Here is a 22,180-nt window from a genome sequence, read left to right on the forward strand (position 1 = left end):
TTGCAAGGATAGCACGTTTTTAATAGCACAAAAAGGGATATGTCAGCAAAAAACTCTGCTGTTCGAGAACGTTCTGCTGAAAAATTGTACTAGCAGAAGGTTATAAGGCAGCACATCGTCATTACTACGTCATACATACAGTAGAAACCCTCATGGCTGGTTGGTGAGACCCTATACATGGGCGGTCTACTCCATAGGGGATGCCAGACTGCAATTGGTCCCAGCCCGTCCCTCCATCTTCCATCACGTGGGGTCAGCTGGGCTCATCTCTCCAGGGAATGAAGGTCACGTTCCTCATTAGTTACTATTATATGATGATGCTACTCTATCATTATGGCGTGAACCTGGGAAACTCAGGGACTGGCAGACGGGGAAGGCTCAAGATCATTGTGACCCACACATTCTTCACTCAGTTCATATCACACTCTCTGCACCCAAGTTTTCCACCCTCGCTTTGGACTATAATTTATTGCTCCCTGTACCTTGTATTATAAAGTGTGTCATTATGAAGTAAGTTGAAATGTTTGTGTTCTTTCAAATTTTTTGTTTGTGTTTGAGAAGGAGTCTGGAATTGGGAGACACTGCCTGCATGTAAATAAAGGAATTAACCCATCCCCAGACCATCTTTGAGCCCTTCAGTGTCAGAAGCCCGAGGCATATACTTGTCCCAGTACTTGCCTATGAGGCCTTGTCTCCACTCCAGGGATACCTTTTCTATTTATTTCTCCTTGGAGGTATAATACCTCCCACTTACCCACAATCCAGCAGGTAAATCATTTGCTGTCCTCTGGCCAGGTATCGTTGACTTTCGGGTGTGGGGCACCGGACAGCTCCATTGCATGGCCCCTGGAAGGATTTTCCGGCAGGGTGGCAGATTTGTTCCAGGAGGTGCGATCTCCTGGACTCCCTGTGGGGTTTGGAATCTATTTGAGTAGTTGGCACTTAGCCCATTAAATCTCTACCGGTCCCCCTGTGGGTTGCTGCAGGGCCGGTTGAGGGCATGACAGGGGAGAGCCCTGGTCATCTGGCCCAGGACTGGCAAGCACATGGCTGGGACGGTTGCCTCCTCAGGTAAGGGTCTCTTCCTTGTCTATGCGGGCAGGACTGGTTTCCTGGGTACCACGTCTGCCGCCACCAGTGGTCTCTCTAACCTGTCTTGCGTGTCTGTTTGGCCAAGTCTTATGGCCGGTGTAGCCATGGCTCTTGCAAGCAGGGCAGCGCTGGGGTATTGGCTTGGTCCTGTGTGCTCTCTGATGTGGTTCAGGGTTGCTGCCCAGTTGGATTGGTTACCGGGTGATGCATCCTGCATGGTCCTCTGTGTTGCCGTGTTTTTAGAGTTTCTCAAGGCTTCTGTGCTATTGCAGAAGCATGGGAGTGAACCTGCATGGGAAGTTGCTTGCGTCTCTTCCAGTGTGGTTGGTGTGCATTCAAGGACACTGGGGATGTTTCCCTTTCCCTGGATGGGCCTTGTCCCACGGGCTATGTAATGCATGCTGGGGGATAGTGTTTCATCATATTTTTCCTTGTACTAATAAGTTCCCCTTTTCTCCTCTTCCTGGGTCTCCCTCATAGATACAGGGGGAAGTACCTGGACAGTGAGTTGGTGGGTTCTCTCCGGTCTCTCCGGGTGGGGTGTCGGTTAGCCTGTGACAACAAAATCAAAATATCGAGGCTGAGTACCCCAAAAGGAAATACACCGAACACGGGTTACAAAGGAACATACAAGATCTTTAATTTAGACTGAACAGTTACAGAGAACAAATAACAGATAGCTATCGGCCCTCAGTACAACACAAAAACTCCAGCGTGGTTCAGTGTGTTCAGTGAGAGATGCTGTACATTAGAATTCGTTGCTCTTTTATACCATTTGCGAACCTGATGTTCAACGCTACTTCGGGTTAATATTCCTCTAATACATTACTGATCTAGGGTTCATGCCGAGTTTGCATATCCACATGCAACTAGTTTGCCTTTAATACATACTTCAACAAGCCTACACGGCAACTGTGTATTTTGGGATTTCCCATAAAGGTCTTCTCAAACATTAATACAATGTAGTTAAACAAGTGTTCTTAGTTCAGTATTTGGATACATTGTTCTTAACATATGCTTGTGGATTAGTTTCATTGCACGAGTAATCCTTTACACACAGGTCAGCGAAGGACAAGGTCTCAGTTCACGACCCCAACAAGTGGCCTGCAGGCAAGTTACATATTAATTACACACAAAGGTCAAGACAGCCATGTTGTATTTCGGAATGACATCGTCCACCATTTTAACTCACCGGGTGACTTTACAAAGCGAACCTAAAATGGCGGATTAACTTAAAACAGCGACTTACATTGATTCTAAGGTCAGGACCTTGCAACACGGATTTCTTCGCAAATGGCTTACAAGCAGCTTGGCGTAGGCCAATATAAATATATTTGTTGCAATAGGAGGTACGATATAAATTCCTGTTTGACAAACCCTCTTTTTGGCCTATGCCAGGTGCTAAACTTCTTCGGATCTCCTTGCAAATAACTGAATTCACCCTGAATTGCTGTCAAAAATATCTATTGCCATCAGGTCATTCGCTAAAATTTCTTTTAACACGTATTCCTTGGAGGTTTTATCCGTGGCATACACTTTATGTCCTATCGTACCTATCGCTAGTGCGCAACATCCCCCTAGCATTGAATATATACTCGGTAGACACTAGATACAACAACAAAGGAACAACAGAATTCCCAAAATAATCAGTAAGATCGAAAGTACCTTCCAACCCCAAGTCCCAGAACCAAGCGCTAAGATCCCAGTTTCCCTCGGGAACTTGCACTTCTGAACTAAGGACGTGCATATTCTGTATTGCCTTGAAGATAGTTGGGGAGGAATCTGGCACGAAAACACAGCAAGCGGACCCCACTAATTTACACACTCCACCATGTTCGGCCAGAATGACATCTAATGCCATCCGGTTCTGAAGCACTACTAGTCTTATCGCTTTCTGTTCTAATGTCATATTATAGAGTATGTCCGTGGTCCGGTTGATGGTTCTCTCCAGTACTCTCGCTAGTCTCTGATATCTTCGGAATTCGCTATCTGCCCCCAAAATGGCACAACTGATTTTACTATATCTCCCAAGATTTGTGCTGGAGTGTCACCATTCTCATCCCGTCGTGGATGAGCATTTGAAACCTCTACTGTACTAGCTATAAACACCCCAGGTAACAGGATCCCTAAATAACAGGTTCTCTGCCAACCCCTGGGCAACCATGGAAATGCTATATTACTGCAAACAAAGTAGGCCGGTTCGCCTACCTCTGTCTTCCCCAGTCAAATTTGCAACATTGGCACAACCTCTAAAATCTCCCATTGACTGAGTACCATTCCTCTGTATGCAGAAAGAAACTGAATCGGGGCTATGGTTAACAGTGTAAGAAGGAGGCATGGCATCCTTATTGCCTATCGGAGCCATCTTAAAGGAAATCAAAGATTGAAAAGGACGAGACAGTCTATCAGAATGCCTAATAGAAGCAAAGTTGAGCTTACTCCTATTTGCAAAAAGTGAGCATCCCAGGGGAGTCAGAACACGTTTCTCAAAGCTATTCAAATGAGTGCCATCAAAGTTCCCCGAGATGCTATCGTTCCAACTGCCAAAGAACAGTGCCCTAAGAGAAGCATAACAAGCAGATGTCAAAGGTAAAGGATGAATATACCAACCTAGCCCCTTATCCCCGTGTTGCGGTAAATGTGAGCAGACCCAACAATTGGACTTATTAAAAATGGCATGCGTGGCATTCATGATAAGTAGCAGAGTATTATTGTGGCTCCTTCATCGTTGCTGGGACTCCCTAGGGGACAGAGTATGCAAATGTACGAAGGGAGTAGGAACAGTAGGTACATTTTCAGTCGGTAACAAGGACTCTAAAGGATGAGTTTCCTCGAGGTACCATAAGCCTAAGACAGTGACTATTATAAAACCAAATATTATTATAAAAACACAGCAATACGTTTTCGGGGCCGATGTACTTTGTTTTCCATTATCCTGGTTGGTCACCAATCATTTACAAGTCCCATACGAGCGGTAGCAGTGGCAGGCATTGTAGTCTTCAAACGAAAACCCTGAATGATCGTTGCTGGCGAACTCCCGGCCGCGCGACTTCTTAGTCCTTCCACAACCATGGTCAACAGAATCCCCTTTCTCAAATTTGGGCAAAAACAAGCCCTCGATGATCCTTTCCTTCTCCGAATGCACAGCCGAACCGTGCCGTAACTCTATCAGATGCACAGCAAAACCGTGCCGTAAGTTTATTTTCTTGGACGCAGATTGTACCTTGCTTTTCCCGGTACTGATTGATCCGGAAACAATGTGTCGTCACTTTCCATTGGAAGCAACGTATCAGAAACAAGTGAAGATGCCGAATCTGAAACAGCAGTTTCCGGAAGCAAAACATTTGGAGAGTGTGGAGACAAAATGGCAGGTTTCCCAAGCCTCACGGGCTCAGAAAGATTCTCCGATACACTCTCAGCGCTATTTTCTGCTTTAGGATCATTGGTTGTAGCGTTAGCGAGGGGTTCTGTTTCTTCTGTATCGTGTGGCACTGGGAGGGGAAGTTTCTTGACATGCGACGCGTGGGTCCAATTTTTTCTGCCAGAGACCCGCACCACCGTCTGTGTGACCAACAGGACCTGGAATGGGCCCCACCAGCGAGGTGCAAGGCAGGAAGACCGTTCAAATGCCTTGATGAGCACCCAGCTCCCAGGCCGTATGCTGCGGCCCGGGCCCTCGTATCGCGCAGGTAAAGCCTCTCGCACCTGGTGATAAATAAAATACAGGTTTTTAGTCAACTGGCTGCAATAATCTGAAAGTAATACATTTTCAACATTTCTCAAAGATCTACATTTAGGAAGGTTCCAGATATTGGACGGTCTCCCCATTACCACCTCAAATGGAGAATGCCCAGTCTTAGTTTGAGGGGTTGTACGCATGGCAAATAACACGATCGGTCAGGTTACCGGCCATTTTTATTTAGTGCCGGCACACGTCTTAGGGAGCTTGTTCTTGATGATACCATTGTGTCTTTCTACTAGTCCGGCGCTCTGAGCGTGTCTGGCCGAGTGGAACCGTTTGTCGATCTGTAATGCCGCACATATCTGCAGAATTACAGCAGCGACAAAATGTGGACCATTGTCCATCCAGATGACTCTTGGTAGCCCAAACCGCGGGAAGTATTCTTTTAACATGGTTTTCGCAGTAGTCGTAGCTGTAGCATCTTTGACAGGGAAAGCCTCAACCCATTTACTAAAAGCACAGATGACCACTAATACGTACTTCATATTGCTGCACCGTTCCATTTCAATAAAGTCGAAATGGATGACTTCAAAGGGGACAGAGGGTGGCCCAAAACTTCGCCTTGGAGTTGCTGTCCCCTTTCCCACATTGTGTTGTAGGCAAATCATGCAGTCCTGAACATAGAGCTCAGCAATTTTAGAAATGTTGTCATTTGCCCAAACTTTCTCTAACATTTTCGTGACTTTCTGGGCACACATATGCGTAGGACCATGGGCCATGATGACCATCATCATTACATAAGCGTCAGGGAGTAGCCATTTCCCTTCAACTATGTCCACCCAACACCTGTCATCATCGAGTTTCCCCAAGCCTTCAGCCCACCTCTTGGATTCTTCTAACGTGGCATCGGCTTGGATATCCCGTACAGACCCAACACCCTCGTCCATTGCATAGGCATTTACAGTCTCCCTTGAAACATACATCTCCGTAAGGAGATCGGTAGCATTTTCTCTAGCTATCTGATCAGCGAAAGCATTCCCCTTTCCTATGTCATCTGTAATCTTTCGATGTGCTGCACATTTTATGACAGCTAACTGAATAGGGAGTGCAAGTGCTGAGAGCAGTTGTACTATTAGGGAGCCATGTTGAACCTTGGTACCATGTGAAGTTAAGAACCCTTTCTCTGACCAAAGTCTCCCAAAGTTGTGTACCACACCAAAGGCATACTGACTATCAGTATATATGTTTACTGTAAGCCCTTCGGAAAGTTCACATGCTCGGGTCAATGCTATAATCTCTGCGGCCTGCTCACAGTTATGCACGATTCTCTTGGTTTCCACAAGCGTGCTTAATGTGGTGATTGCATAAGCAGCTATGGATGTACCATCTGGAACTTTGAAGCAGGAGCCATCACAAAACAGCTCTCCTTGCGGATTATTCAAAGGAGTGTCTTTCAAATCAATGCTACCCTTTGTCTCTTATTCGGTAGTATACAGACAGTCATGTGACTCTTCATCGTCGCAAGTAGTACCTTGCAGAAAAGGTAGGAGTTCAGCCCGATTAAGAACACAACACCTCTTAATTTGGATGTGAGGAGCAAACAAGATCAATTCACATCTCATCAACCGTGCGGACGTGAGGTGTTGCGTTTGGGTTCGGTTCAGTAGAACATCTACAGAGTGAGGCACCATCAGGGTTAGATCATGGCCTAGGACCATTCCCTCACTCTGTTTTAAAGACGCAGCAGCAGCGACAGCTCGCAAACATCTTGGCAAAGCACATGCTACAGGATCAAGGGCGGAAGAAAAGTAACCGCACGGCCTATTCTTCCCTCCATATTCCTGCGTTAATACAGCCAAAGCACATCCGTCACATTCATGCACAAACAACAAAAAGGCCTTTTCATAGTTTGGTGTGCCCAAAACTGGTTCCGAGCATAATGCAGTCTTGAGCAAATCAAACGATTGCTGGTGTTCCACGGCAATGGCGAAGAAATGCCATTCTTTGTCAAAGCCAACATCGGTTTGATCACTAGTGAAAAATTTGGGATCCACAACCTACAGTAAGAAGCCATACATATCAAGACTCTAACTTCCTTCTGTGTATTTGGGACAGACATGCCTGAAATGTGTTTTATGCGTTCAGGTGTTAATCTTCTTCCCTCCTTTGACAGGAGATAGCCTAAATAGGCGAGCTCCTGACAAAAATATTGAAACTTTTTAAGCAAAGCTTTGTGACCATGTTTAGCTAGATGTATAAGCAACAACACAATTCCCTTCTTGCAGGCACTTTCAGAGTCTGCAGCTAAAAGCAAGTCATCAACATACTGAAGCAATGTACAAGTAGAGGGCAATTCAAGAGTATCAAGCTGTTCTTTCAAAGTCCTACTGTAGATGCTAGGACTCTCTGTGTAACCTTGAAGTGCACAAGTAAATGTGAACGAGTGTCCCCCTAAGGTGAACGCGAACAAGTATCTACTATCCTTGTGTATAGGAATACTAAAGAAAGCATTCTTCAGATCTACAACACTAAAGTAAGTAGCTGGAGCTGGAATCATGGTTAATATTGTCGTCACATCAGGCACAATTGGAAATTGCGGAGCAACGACTTTATTAATGGCACGTAGATCAATTATAAAACGGAGTGGAATTGCATTATCGCCTTTCTTGTACACGGATAAAATCGGACTATTGCACAAACTTCCTGAAATTTCCTCAATCACCCCGCGATGCACAAAATCAGAAACAATGCATTTCAAAGCTTGCTCGCCCTCAACTGAAATATTATACTTGGGAATGCGTGGCAGCTCAATTCCATGTTTCAAGACTATCTTAACAGGCTCAATCTGCAAAACACTGACATCATTGTCGTCAACAGCCCATAAGCACTCTGGTACATCACTGAATTCTAGCGGCAAAGGTCTAGTTAAGAATTGAGAGGCAGAAAGTTGCTGTTGTGAAATCGTCAAGTGCACTCCATCGGAAGAACAATAACTTATTGCATTTAATTCTTTCAATAGATTTAAACCCATCAAATTCTCTCCACAATTTGAAGTCAAAAGGAATGGACAGTGGTCTGTAAAGGGACCCAAAGAAATAGGTACCGGCGAAGAAACTGGACAAACACCTGGTGTGCCAGAAAACCCTACAGAAACATTAGTTTGCCCTGACAGTGGAATGTTTGGAACCCATGAATGATCAATGGAATACTTCTGTGCTCCAGTATCTATCCAAAAATGGATGTTTCCTATTTTCCACCACCATTTCAATGTAGGGACCTTTCTGATTGATGGGAATAGGTGTAGGTTCCAAACCCTGCTTCGGGCAATCCTAACGAAACAGAATATGATCAAAAGAAAGCTCTTCAGCTAGATATGCAGCATAAGGATGATCAAATATGTTCCTAGTATCCACACTCGAAGTCTGATTATCCTGTGAAAAAGGTTGCTGAGGATCCTGTGCAAACTGACCTCTACCAGGGCCCCTATACCCAGGCGACCTCTGGATCGTCTACCCATATTCCCAAATGTGTTATTTGACCTCTGTCGAAGGACAACGCATTGTGCATGACCCTCTTGTCGACAATAGGCACACTGGTTAATGTTCACAGGACCCAAGGGCACATTCCTTTGCGGAATATACTGACCTCTAATCTGCGAACTACCCCCTCTGGGGCCTCCAACAATTTGCTGTAATAATACTTTAGTCTTTAAATCACCTTTTCATTTTTCAGCTCTATCTTTTTCATTGTTGACACGATTCTCGTAGTACTGAGCCATGTGCAGTACTTCTGATTGGGACTTCGCCTGCCAATCGCTCTCAGAAGACATCATTTGTGACTGGATGTTGGGCAGCAATCCACGCACAAATTTGTCCACAAATAATCTTTTCCCAGACTCTGTGCCTAAGACTTGTCCGCTGAAATCCGAGAATACCTGTTCAAACCGATTAAAGAACTTGGTAGCACCCTCAGACTTCCATTGGACACAGGCCGTAAGTTTGTCCCAAATAATTATTTTCTCAGGAATTATGGTTTTCAATTTTGCAATGATTCTATCAGGCAAAGTTAGTATCATCTGGGGTGGTCTTTCACCAGCTGGCCTTTCTCCATAGAGTGTAGTTATATTAGCCCATGTATCTCCAAACCCTGGCACATCGTCTACAGTCCTAACTTGTTTCCACAAATCTACGGGCAGAAGTACAGGAAATAACAAATCAATATCACCTAGGGTGAACACTGAGGACTGCAAGACGGACTCTTGTTTCTTTATAGAACCCTGTCGGATTTTTCCTAATATCAGGAATAGATTGTCTAATAGTATTCACTTCCTGTCTTGAGAACGGGACATGAACAAACTGTGATACATAATGTGCAGGAATGTTCACAGCGACTATATTTGCTGCATGATCAGCCACAATCTCAACCTTAGGGACAAATGTCGGAGGAACCTCTCTCATAGGCAACTGAGAAGTAGGCAATTCCGAACGCTTACTAAGCAACAGAGCTAAATCGAGTGCTAAAGCAGTCGAAGAAGTGTCAAGTGAAAAAGCTCTCTTATAAATACTCAATAACTCTGTGGGACAACTAATTTTTCTCTTTATACAATCATCCTGTAGGTACTCTATCATTACCTGTATCACTTTCCACTGCATTTCTGGCGTATACTGACTGTATGTGTCATATACCTCAACTGGAGTTATCGACATATCTGAAATCCATCTAAGCGCGTCTTTCGTACAAATTCGTGCTTCCTCAGATATCGATTTTCGACAAGGAAGGAACCGTTTCTGTACATACATGCTTTCCCCCTTGTCATCCTCATTCTGTAACCTTTCCAACTCCTTTCTATACTCAAATAACCTCTCGACATGCTCATTTACTTTCTCCACAGTGTCTCTTGAAAATGCTAAAGTGTTTAGATCCCTTAACCCTTGCGGGAGATCTGTATTATTTAATTTGCCCCATATTACACATAAATGAATCCCTAAACCTTCTATAAAAACATTTTTCTCAGGAAAATTATCCATATTAAAAAGTGTGGCAAAAACATTAGCTTGATCATCTCTCTCCATACAATGCTTAGCCCATGCAATCAAATCACGTTTCTTCTCTGGCGGTACAGTATTGCGGGTGACAACCCTCGACCCCGCACCCTGATCGACTACAAGCGGCACAAGACCACTTGAAAGAGGGGGAGCAGGCAAATTCAATGGAGGTGCTGTTACTGGTGCAATAAGAAGAGGTGGAGGAACAGTAACTGGAGGAAGAGGAACATTAGGAGGAGCAGGAACAACAGGAACAACAGCAGGAAGAGCAGGAATAACAGGAGGAAGAGGCAAAGCACCAGGAAGAGGAACATACGGAGGTGGCGCAGAGGCACCAGGCCTTCGTTCATTTAACAATTTGTCAATGAATTCATCGGAAACATGAAGGTCTTTAGAAGGATACATTTTCTGAATTCCAAGTGAGAAAGCCCTATCCATATTCCTAGTCGACTCAGAATGTTTATCTTGGTCATACAATAATGCTTTTTCGCCATTCGTTTTATGACGGCGCGCATGTTTTTCCCTACTCTTAAATTGCTGCAACGCTTCTTTTTTCCAATTCTGCAAAACATCAAATGCTGCAGGTCTAGTCTTTTCCTTTAATAGAATTGACTCTAAATACTCAATACGAGGGATTTCAAAGCTACTGTTGATTGGCCATTGATGTTCGGAGGCATGTCTGGTTTGTCTGTGCCAGATATCATTAAACACTATACTTCCAATGCCATGCTTACAGTACATAGTACACGCCGGCGACTCCTCCTGTGGTGCCGGATGGCTAAATTCCAAAGATTGTCTATCACTGCGGAACAACTCCCTGAAGCAGGTAGACAATTTCCCAGGCACATCAAATTATCGGTGTTACCTGGTCAATAATTGTGTCTGCAGATACAATGTGCCAAAATCAAATTATCGGGATTATTTAAGAGTCGGGTCACGACTCACCTGATCGATTCCTAAGGAGGTCCAATTGGATTACAAAGAATCTTACCTAACTAATCTTACCGCGTGAATAAGTGGACCCTCGTCAAGATGCCATCTCGGACCACAAGCTAATCGCCCAGGGATCGGGTCGTGCAGCGCTGCTGAGGTGTTGCGTCTCGTTCTGAAGGGGCCCCTTATTTTGTCACACCGTCCGATCCCGGTCCGATAGCGAGGGTCATCCTTTGATAATCCGGCATCAATCTTGAGGGTTCATATTCGGGCGCCAACTGTGAAAACAAAATCAAAATATCGAGGCTAAGTACCCCAAAAGGAAATACACCGAACACAGGTTACAAAGGAACATACAAAGATCTTTAATTTATACTGAACAGTTACAGAGAAAAAATAACAGATAGCTATCGGCCCTCAGTAAAACACAACGAACTCCAGCGTGGTTCAGTGTGTTCAGTGAGAGGCGCTGTACATTAGAATTTGTTGCTCTTTTATACCATTTGCGAACATGATGTCCAACCCTACTTCGGGTTAATATTCCTCTAAAACATTACTGATCTAGGGTTCATGCCGAGTTCGCATATCCACATGCAACTAGTTTGCCTTTAACACATACGTCAACAAGCCTACACAGCAACTGTGTATTTTGGGATTTCCCATACAGGTCTTCTCAAACATTAATACAATGTAATTAAACAAGTGTTCTTAGTTCAGTATTTGGATACATTGTTCTTAACATATGCTCATGGATCCGTTTCATTGCATGAGTAATCCTTTACACACAGGTCAGAGAAGGACAAGGTCTCAGTTCACGACCCCAACAAGTGGCCTGCAGGCAAGTTACATATTAATTACACACAGAGGTCAAGACGGCCATGTTGTATTTCGGAATGACATCGTCCACCATTTTAACTCACAGGGTGACTTTACAAAGCAAACCTAAAATGGCGGATTGACCTAAAATGGCGACTTACATTGATTCTAAGGTCAGGACCTTGCAACACGGATTTATTCGCAAGTGGCTTACACGCAGCTTGGCGTAGGCCAATATACATATATTCGTTGCAATAGGAGGTACGATATAATTTCCCGTTTGACAAGCCCTTGCTCTGCAGTCAGGCCTTGCTCTTATCTCCTCCCTGTGACATGTGGTTGGCCTATGGGAGATGGTTTTATGGAGTTGCTGGGTAAGTGGAGAGCTGAGAGGGTGCCTTGGATTGATGGGGCCCTGGGGCTTTCCTGCCAGGTGTTTCTGGTACCCATGCACCCGGGATACTGCGGACTGCCCCCAGGGTTGGAATCCCTGCCTCACCTTTTTAGTGGGGAGCGATTCTGGGTGGGCATGCTTCTGAATATCCTCCCTCTCATTCTGTTGGGAGACTGGTTGGTGTCCCTGGGGTTTTGGGGCTACTATTTCCATGTGAATGTGCACACCTCTTAGTGGCAGTATCTCTGAGTTGCTGGGGGGCATGATTGTTTCAATTCCTGGTTCTCCCTTTCGGTTGATGGCGGCTCTGGGGGCATTTGCAGAGATGGTGGCTATATGTCTTTGTCTTGACGATTGGCGCTTCATGGCGACTCTCCAGGGGTGGGTCGGGACTGTTGTCTTCTGCTTGACTGGCACTGATAGATTGGGGGTTCCTGGTGCCTTGGCAGTTGCCCCAGTTGTCCCCTTCTCTTAAGATCTCTATGTCGGGCCCAGGTTCTGTGCCGCGCAGGGGGTGCTACCTTCATGAGGGTGTGCACAGTCTCCTAAATGTCCTTGCCTTTCTACTAGGGTGTCTGTGGCTCTCTGCAGAACAGTTTCTGGTGTTCGGGGGTCATATGGCCACTTTAGTATTTCTTTTTCCATAGTCTTGTGTCTGCTGAAGGCACTTGGTCTTGATTCTCCTGGCTTCTCAGGCCTACATGTCCTGGGCCCCAGTAACCTTGGACTTCCAGTTGGATCTAGAATGTTGGTTGCTCTACGAGAATATCGGAAGTGGTTTTGGGTTGGAACACCCCATGCTGCCCATCTTTGCTGCGGTGGCCGGCGGCCTCAGGTGGGGTCCACTCTGGGGTCGCTGCCTCTGCTGTCTTGTGGTGTTCGAAGGGCACTTCTCAGTTCTTTCGATTGGTTGGGCTTTTTCTTCCTTTTTGTGATGCCCTGCCCCTCTGTGGGTCGATCACAGGCGGGGTCGTCTTGGACGGGATGGACATGCCGTTGCTGTTTTTTTGTGAGCCATCAGGGGATTCAGGGTTGCCATTCATGGATGTCTTGGCTATGAATGTGGGGGCCTGGCCAGAGGTTCACCTAGTTTCTCTGGAGGTGGTCTGTGCCTAAGGGGTGGAGACATTTGGGGATGATCGCCTTTTGTCTATGTTCCCCAAGCTCCCCATGCAGGGGTTCGTCCCATCTGGCTTTTCTCACACATCTGTCACTGGCCTATGTCCCCTGTTTTTGGCTCTCTCCCCCCTCCTCCCCGGCAAGGTTCCGGACTGTTTCTCCAAGTTCGGAGCCATTGGTGCATGGGCAATGACTGTCCTGGGTCTGGTATAACCCTGGTGTTTCCTGTGGGCCGTCCTCCAATTCCCCTCAAACCTCTTGATAGTGCTGGGGTTTGGCTGGATCAGGGCACCTGTCTTCTTGGGGGTCCACTTTGCGTGGCAACGTTGGTTTCCTTCACTTCCATTTTGTTTGGTCTCAGGCCCTTGATGGGCCCGGAGGTCGCCTGGCCCTCTTCTGTTGGGTCTCGGGTTTGGGCCAATTATCTTCTGTGTGAGGGCTCATTGCAGCGTGGTTTTTCTGCTTGGGTGCCGGTTGCTATCCTCCTTGCCAGGCTAGCTTTTTAAGCTCTTGAGGGCACATGTGGAGAGTTTTGGTTGGGGGTTCTATGGCAGAGGGCCCGTCCGGTACAGTCTTGCCTCCTCTCGCCCCGGATCCTGTAGAGGACTTCCTTCTGGGATCTGTCTTTTGTGGTTCTTTCTATGGGGTTCTCCCTTTGTGCCTCTTTGGGGCTTTGGAGTCAATCTCCTTGCGTTCAAAATGTTCTTGGTGGCTGTTGCCTCTCCCTATCGGCTGGGTGTTTTGGGGCTTATTGTGTCATCCTCTCCTTGTGCAAGTACTCCCAGTATGGTTGTTTTTTGTTTTGTCCCACCTTTAGTCCATGCATTTTGTCTACAGGTCAAGGGACCCATCCTGGTGCATGTTCTCAGTCTTCGTTCTGGGGGACTGTAAGTGATTTCAATCCGGCACACACCTAAATCAATGCCTAGTGTGTAATGCACAACTGAAATCCTTATTTATTTTTGTCTAAAAGTTATTTTATTCTGAACGATGTACCACTCATATCACGGCCCTCTCCTGGAACACTCCCGGTCACACTGAACCAGGAATCAGGCTGGTTTGCCAAGTTAAAATATTTATTTAGGTATTCACAATTTAATCGCACTATGGGCCTCATTACGAGATGGGCGGTAAGGGATTACCGGCACCGGTAAGGGCACCGGTGCCGGTAATCCCTTACTGCCCTACTACGAGCTCCCTTTGCGGGTCCTCCCTTAACGCCTGGTTTTTGAAGGCGTTAAGGACGGGACCCGCAAAGGGACTCTGGAGCTAATAACGGTACCGCAAATTGCGGTACCGTTATTAGCGCCTTCCCCATTCCCATTGAGCCCTATGGGGGCTCAAATGGGAATTGGGAAGGGCCCTGGTGAATGGGGAATTACCTGTCCTGCCAACCTTGGAATGGACCGGTAATTGCTCTATTCACCAGGGCGGAGTCGGAAGGGTTTTGGAGGAAGCCATGGCGCTAATAGCGCCATGGCTACCTCCAACCTCGTAATGAGGCCCCATGTTTTAATGAGAATACAATAATCACCAATGGGGTGATGTAACACAGAATGATCTCATTAATACATAAGGAGTAATAATGAGCAAAACAATTCAGCACAGAAATAATACTTATGTGTGTGTGTTCAGATCAGATTGCACTGTGTTAAAGGGTCCCCCTGCACACCCCTCAACCCCCCAATGTAAAGAGATAGGAGGAGAGAGCAGGTATTCAGGAATGGCAGAATTCAAACAAAATAACAATCCCAATTTTCCCCAGCAAACACAAGAGAAAACAGAATCGACTGTCAAGCTGTCTAAATGACTTTTGAAGTTATCTCGAAAAGGATTTACCAAAAACACTAAATATGGTTTAAATTGCTGAAATTGTTATAATTCTTATGGGAGCCACTTTGGATAGTTTCACACAAACACGTAATGATTGAATACCAAGAAACAATTTGAAATCTTACAATTAAGGTCGGGAGCAATCATAAGCTGTTTTACATGTCTAAGAATTTCCCTAAAACTAAATTTGCGGCAAATTTTTCACTGCGAGATAATCGCGATAACGGGATAACTGCAAGGATTTGGGATACGGTTTTAGTTGCGATTTAAAGCTGTGGATGTTAGCTACAAGCAGAAGTTTTTTGTTTCTAGCACAGAAACTGAGGAAGTTATGGACGTTTTAGTGGCGGTCATTTTTGGAAATAGGCACAAGAAGGAAAAACAGAAATGCACTTTTAAAAATGACAAATGAGTTTGCTTACACTAGGGGATGACTATGAAGAAGCGAATACCACACAGGGATTACAATCACTGGATCAGGGTGACCACCTGATAAGGAAACTCCACTTCTTCAGATGAGAAAAGATCAGTGCAAAGATAGTTTTAGCAATACTAGCACAGGAGGAAGATAGAAGGGATTGGATAGAGAGTTCAGACAATTCAAAAGTACTCCTAACAATGCAGGTTCTGAAGACCAGATAGGATGGATTTAAGATAGGTATTGGAATAAGCAAGGTACATATGCTAGGGACGCAGTTCTATCTATAGATACTCACTAGATTTGTTTCAAATGGAACCATCAGGATTCTGGTCAGGGATTCTGGTCAGGGATTCTGGTGAGGACAGGCTGCTGGGCACATCGGATTTGGCAGCAACAAGGCACTCTGGACACTGAACGGCACAGGACTGGATCAGATCTGCAATGCACTCTGGTCACAGCATGGCACAGGACTGGATTGGATCTTCCCTTTTTGGTTCTGATGATAATTATTTCAGCAGGCAAGCAGTACAGCACAGCCTGGCTGTATTTTAGTTCCCCTTAGGTTGGTGGGGTTGGTTCTGGTTCTGGAAATTGAGGCCTAGCTGAAATTGGTTCAGCTATGCAATGGGTTCTGCTTTGCCAAGTTTCTGGAGTCTGGAGCAAGGAAGATGGAAAGTTCTGCAACAGGGTGCTCTGCCAGCATTCGGATAGTGGGTGAATCTGTCTGTCTTTTTCTGCCATCTGCTGTCTCTATTTATGCTTGCTACAGGGTGTGTGTATGCTGATTTAGCCTACGCTCGCCCCTTTGAAAGGTATTGGTCAGAATCTCCTCTCTGTCTTGATAGGAGGAGAAAAACAGGGTGTCACCTTTATGGTGTGGGTTTATGAGGCTTAGAGTCCACCTCTAGCCTCTTGAACACATAATCTACCTTTCACACAATACATATTTACACATATGCAACCTCTATAACAACCACATATATAGATTACATATTTTGTACAGCAGCTACTCCTCCAAACCCTGTAGCTGTAGGATCTTGTGTCTGCTTTTCCCAGAATTTCGCTCCTTTTCATCAGGAACACAATGTCCCATTTATCAGCAAATTTCTACAAGTGTGCGCATATAACGTGGGCATAAGTGTATAAAGTTTCATACTTCTAACAGAAATACATTTGGTATAAAATCACATTTTCTGCCGTTTCCTTCTACAATATGTCACACGATCTTGCCGCCTCTTGAAATGTGCAGGCAAAAATTATATTTACAATTCCGTTACTTGTGTTTTTGACAATTTTAAGTAGAAAGTTATATGTATTTAAACAAAATGTTCTTTGTGAATGTCCAGCCACAGATGGCTGTTTGTCTCTGCCTCTTTTTGTCTCCCTTCAGTTCAGGAGGAGTCTCCTCCCAGTTCTCTTGGCAGAGCCATTTTACGACGGTCCTCACACTTAGCCTTTCCTGCTTTGGAGCTGTTCATTGTTTTCGTCTCCACTACAAACCAGATTCTCCCCACACCCTATAACTATCCTTCAGGTGTAATTTCCTGGTGGAGGGAGCTGGAGGGGAAGGCCTTGCCTCTGTGAGGAAAGCTGTTATTCCGGTTTAGTAGCTTCAGCCAGCTTAAGTTTAAATGTTAATTATATTGAATTTTCCCTTAGCATACAACAAACTTGTGGGATCAAATCACAGCTAAATACTTATTCAAGATTTTAAACCATGGAATCAAAACAATTACAAGATGGATTACTCTCAATAGCATGCCTCTTAACTTGCAAACATTTGATTTTAGTTTATACATGTTTAAAATTTTAATCCTGCAGGCCCCTGACAGCTATCATTCAGGCGGCCGAGGGAGCTGCACCCAGATTTTGACAGATCCACAGAGCCACTTTTGCTGTGGAAATCCCTTGATGCTTTCAGCTTTTCCGGATATTGTAAATTCACAATGGTTTCTTATACTAAGTGAATTGTAGCACCCAGTAAAAATTTTGGATGTTTGAGGGTGTTTTGTACTGGTATTCTGCAGTTTCAGCAACAAAGAAAAAGTGATTTAAAGCAAGATGTTGGGTTTCATCTAGCAAAGCACTGCTTTTCCTTCTGTACTCCATTTTTACTTGTTGTAGAGCCCAGTGACATGTTTCAGGAGTGAGATCTCTGTTCCACCACTGACAACATGCATGGCAGATTGGGCAGCCATCTCTTTGTGTTTTGCAAAGCGCGATTTTCAGAGGTTTTGGCGCGCACAAGGGTTTTGCGGTCATTTTACTATTTTTGGCACCATCAGAACACAGTGATGTCGCATGGCAGAGCAAATGTGGGTTGAATCATCCGACAGGACTGATGGCCTCCTGGCTGAAGGATGGTCTGGGGCTGTCTAAGCAGTGGCTATACTGGAGGGCCGCTTCGGTTACCCTAGGGTTGGTTCCTTTGTTGGTTGGTGTGCTGTCCATTGGTACAGTTTGTTTGGCTATATTCTGTGGGAGTACATTGGCGATGGGACGCGGTGGCCGCTTTGTCTCAGTGGGACCTCTCCCTTATGATGTGCTTTGGTGTGCCTCAGAGGTAAGCACTGGGACGAGAAAGAGGGATTTGGAGTTAATGCCCTGCTTGCTTATGGGTAATCTTTATTACTCCTTGTCCCAATGTTCCTCATCACAGTACTGATGACCCTCCTCTGCCTCCCTGGTCCGGGAAGGACCCTTGATTCGGCTTGGGAAATTAGTAACTGCAGGATTGTGTAAGTGAGAGGTAATATACTTCCAAGGAAAGACAAACAGAAAATGGGTTCCTGGGGTAGAGACAAGGCTTCAGATGCAGCATAGGAACTGGGCCGGAACACGACAGAGCGGGGCTCCAGAAAGACATGTCTTGCCAGAGCAGAGCCCGGTGTTTGACTCAGGGGTTTGACCATGACAATCACACCCGTTCTTCAATGAGCAGGCGGCTTTCAGAAGACTCTGGAGTCTTCTGAAAGTGGGCTGCTTGATGAAGCGGGGGATGCTTGTGCACGTGACAACTTGGCTTCAGAACAGGATGCTCCCAGCAAGATCTGTCCTGAAGCCAAGTTATCACATGCACAAGCAACCCACGTTTCAACAAACAGACACTTTTAGTAGACACGGCTTGGGCAGCTGCATCCAGAAACAGACAAATTCTCACATACTTGTTGTAGCTGTCCAGACTGTTATATATGTCCTGCAACGTAGAAACATTTATTTCTTAGGGTGTGTATTGGGACCAATTAAAACTGCAGAGCCCAACTTCCATTATTCACTCAAAAGGGTTTCTTACTGAATCACAATAAGACATGTTTCAAATTGAAAATTCTGGACATAATTATGTTTGTATAATGCTCTTTGCTTTTATGCAAATCGCCAGGATTGGGTTCTATGAAGAAATACTGTATTGCGTGACCAGGCCTGGGACCAAACCCATAGGCCCCGCTCCTCACCCACAGCCCCGCCTTCTCCAAGGATGAGAGCGTTCCCCAGTACATTTTTACCATTTCCAGCACTGTTGCGAAAATACAATTATCAACCAATGAGATGAGTCAGCTTCAGGATGCTTTACAGCTTCTATGACATAGTTCAAGATGGGAGACAACTGCGGGTATCAGGCGGCAGACAGATTGGCGCGTGAAGCTGGACGGGAAGCTGCAGGCTGGCATAAGTGTCGGCTCAGGGTCAGGAATCATCTCAGTGCTGGTCGGCGTTTCTGAAGCACTGGTCGAGGCATCTCGGACGGCTTTTGTGATGGCAATGTAACTACAGTCTGAAGGGTTCAACTGGATCAAAAATGTCCTTTAAGGCAGACTGGCAGATACTCGTCGAGGCACTTTTCCTATCTTCTTCACTGGGCTTGTGTCGTCTTTTAAGGCGGACGGTCCAAAGATGAGCAGCTGCTTTGTCCTTGGTTTAGGGTTCAGAGACTCTCTGGCAATTCCCACCTAGGAAGCCTGCTGCAGAGCCTAGCAGGGCATGCTGTGTGCTGGCTGGGTACCAGTTCTGGAGCTACTGAAGGGTCCTCTGGATTCAGTATTTCCCTCTGTTCCCTGGGAGATGTTTAGGGGAGGGATCTTGCTTCCCTCTTGGAGGTCCCCGTCTTCCTTCACTGGCAGAAGATGTAAGGCAGACCTTACCTTCAGCAAGGGTCCAATAATAAGTTCTTCCTTTTGTTGCTGGTGAACCCGTCAGATGATCTGCCAAAAGAGGTGCTCGGCCATCTTTTAAAGCCAAATGAACCACAGGGATTGGTGTAGGCTAAGCATACCTTAATGAGACAATCCTGGGTCCCCACCAACAAATTCTGTTATGTGCAAGGTCATAACCAGAGTGCTTTGCAACAGAAAAGGTAAAGGGCTGAAAACATGTAATACTAAGTCCCACCATCTTCTGTCTGTTGTGGATCAAATGGTCCACCTGGTTAATGGAGCTCTCTCTGGTTGCTGATTAAAGCGGCAGGTCTCCCTTGAAGCCGCTGCGAGACCAGACTTTCTGGCTCAGGCAAACCAGATACTTGTACCTTCTGAATGGCGTCACATTGTGGGGATGACTTCTGTAAACACGCGGTCCCAGACATGACATTTCACTGTCAATTGATACTGAGGGCGGAAGCTGGCTTTAGGTTGACATAGTTGCATATGAAAGGTTGTTGCGGTTTCCCATCTCCTTTGTTAGCCTCTGCGGCCAGGCCCCCTGTCGGCCTGTTTGAATTACTTTCTGATTAGTATGCAAATCGCTGCCACCAGTTATAGGGCTCAACAAAAGCACAGGCAGATCCATGAAGCCTTTGTCAGTTAATTAGGCTGGCCATGGAAGCGAGGAGATTTGACCCTCCCCTTCTGGAGATGCATTGTGTAATCCTCATGTCACATCCCAACTAAATAGGACAAGGGGGAGTGCATCTCTAAGCTGTGTCCACCTAGAGTACACAGGTCTATGTGTATGTCCAACAGTGAGCATATAAGAATGTGCACGGATTAGCCCCGCACATTTTTAGAGGTTGATTAAATTTCATTAAACATTTCAAAAATCTCAGGCGAGTGCACACCCACCGTGCTGATGGTCGAATTCCTCACAATCATTCACCATTCACCTCAAAGATGCACTGGGAATAATATCTCTACATGAGGGAGGACAACTTCACCATAAAGGGCCGCAGAAGATGGAACCAGAGCTCAGGACTGAGGGAAAATAATATGAGCCTAGGGAGCATTAGTTATCTCAAGAAGCGTTAATACTGAGCTACAGGCACAGGTGTTCCTATGAACCCCAAGACATGGCACCCCAGAAGCCCCGCTACTTTCTATCGTTTACAATGCGCCCTTTATTCCGCCCCTATAGCAGACGCGTTGCTGGGCAGCCTGTGTTACTTGTGTTCACATAACTGCGTGTAATTCAATCACCAGCGCTGCACAATTCGGGCTTTTAAGTGGATCCTGTTTACGAGGGATCCCGGATTCCCTCTGTGGAGATTGTTCGTCTGTCGCGACCGAAATGTGATTTATATTTACAATCGAAGCTCAAGATTTTCTCTTTTTCGCCCCTTTACAGCTGCTGAGTGTTGACTTTGCAGGATCTTTTAGGGCATGTGGGCACAGTTGAGGGTACATGGAGGGCGAATGTGTGACCAGAACCGCCTTTAAACGCACACGTGAAGAGAACGTAGATAACGTGCGCCTGTTTGTGTTTAAATGGTGCCTTTTACATGATGAAGAAACACAAATTGCCGGCACAGCAGACTTGCGGGTCTGATCTAGACATGCTATCCTGAGCAACCAATCAGAGAGGACCAAAGAGGCCCCGCCCCCCGCACACACAGCTGCAAGTTGTGTTCGCTGCGCTCACCTCAGCCGACAATGTAACAGTTTCAAAACACGGGACTAATCTGCACAAAAGCAGTGATGCATCAGACGTCTAAACACCACATTATGCCAGTTTTAGACAACTGTTTAACTCCACCTACGTTGAAAATAGTTTACATATTGTGAAATGTGTAAAGACGATTTTAAATAAATGTTTTTCTTATTGCCTGAAGAGGCTGGTGATTTATAATCGGTTTTGCAGGATAACATATGAAAACGTCCTATAGATTTAAAATCATTGAGTACGCAGGAGCATTGTCTAAACCTTTTTCTTGATATCCCTGCCTTCAATATATCCCAATGTAAGAGGATGAGACTGTCCATGCTGGCTGTGGCAATGTTTCAGAATGACTAATGCCCCTCACTAGCGTGAGAAGGGGGTTTATATTCTATTAAAGACAAGGAGGCGAGTATTATGCATTACAATCTTTACTCTGAAACCACAGCAGCCAAGAAAAACGTTTACAAACAAAAAAGTTTGAAAAACAGAACTAAATAGAGTTCAATGTCAATGTAAGGGGGACTCCCCAATCCATCATGGAGGACTGGGTCATGCGCTGCAGAAGACCAATGAGCAGTGACCCTCCTCTATATAAGTCCTTTACTCCAATCTCAACTCCTCTTTCTGTAGCTGTCTTGAACCAGACGTCCATTGCACAGACCAGATGATAAATTACGAAGACAAAATCCAGCAAAGCTCCCGGATCACGCACTCTCTACATCTTGTAACTGTTCCAACGTTCCTGAACAGCGCATCTCAGCCCGAAGCTGTAAGAACAACAAACAAAGAGGGGTGGGTGGATGGGAAGAAAAACAAACCAAAGAATGTTCTCTCTTGAAACACCTGTGTATAGGCGCGATATAAATTCCATATCATATCATATCAAGGGTGGGTGGGTGGGATAATACTCGTCTCCTTGTCTTTAATAGAATCTAAACCCCCTTCTCACGCTAGTGAGGGGGATTAGTCATTCTATGGCA

This window comes from Ambystoma mexicanum (genome assembly GCF_040938575.1).
Source record: "Ambystoma mexicanum isolate Mex_15411 chromosome 12 unlocalized genomic scaffold, UKY_AmexF1_1 Mex_chr12_unloc.1, whole genome shotgun sequence".
NCBI lineage: Eukaryota > Metazoa > Chordata > Amphibia > Caudata > Ambystomatidae > Ambystoma > Ambystoma mexicanum.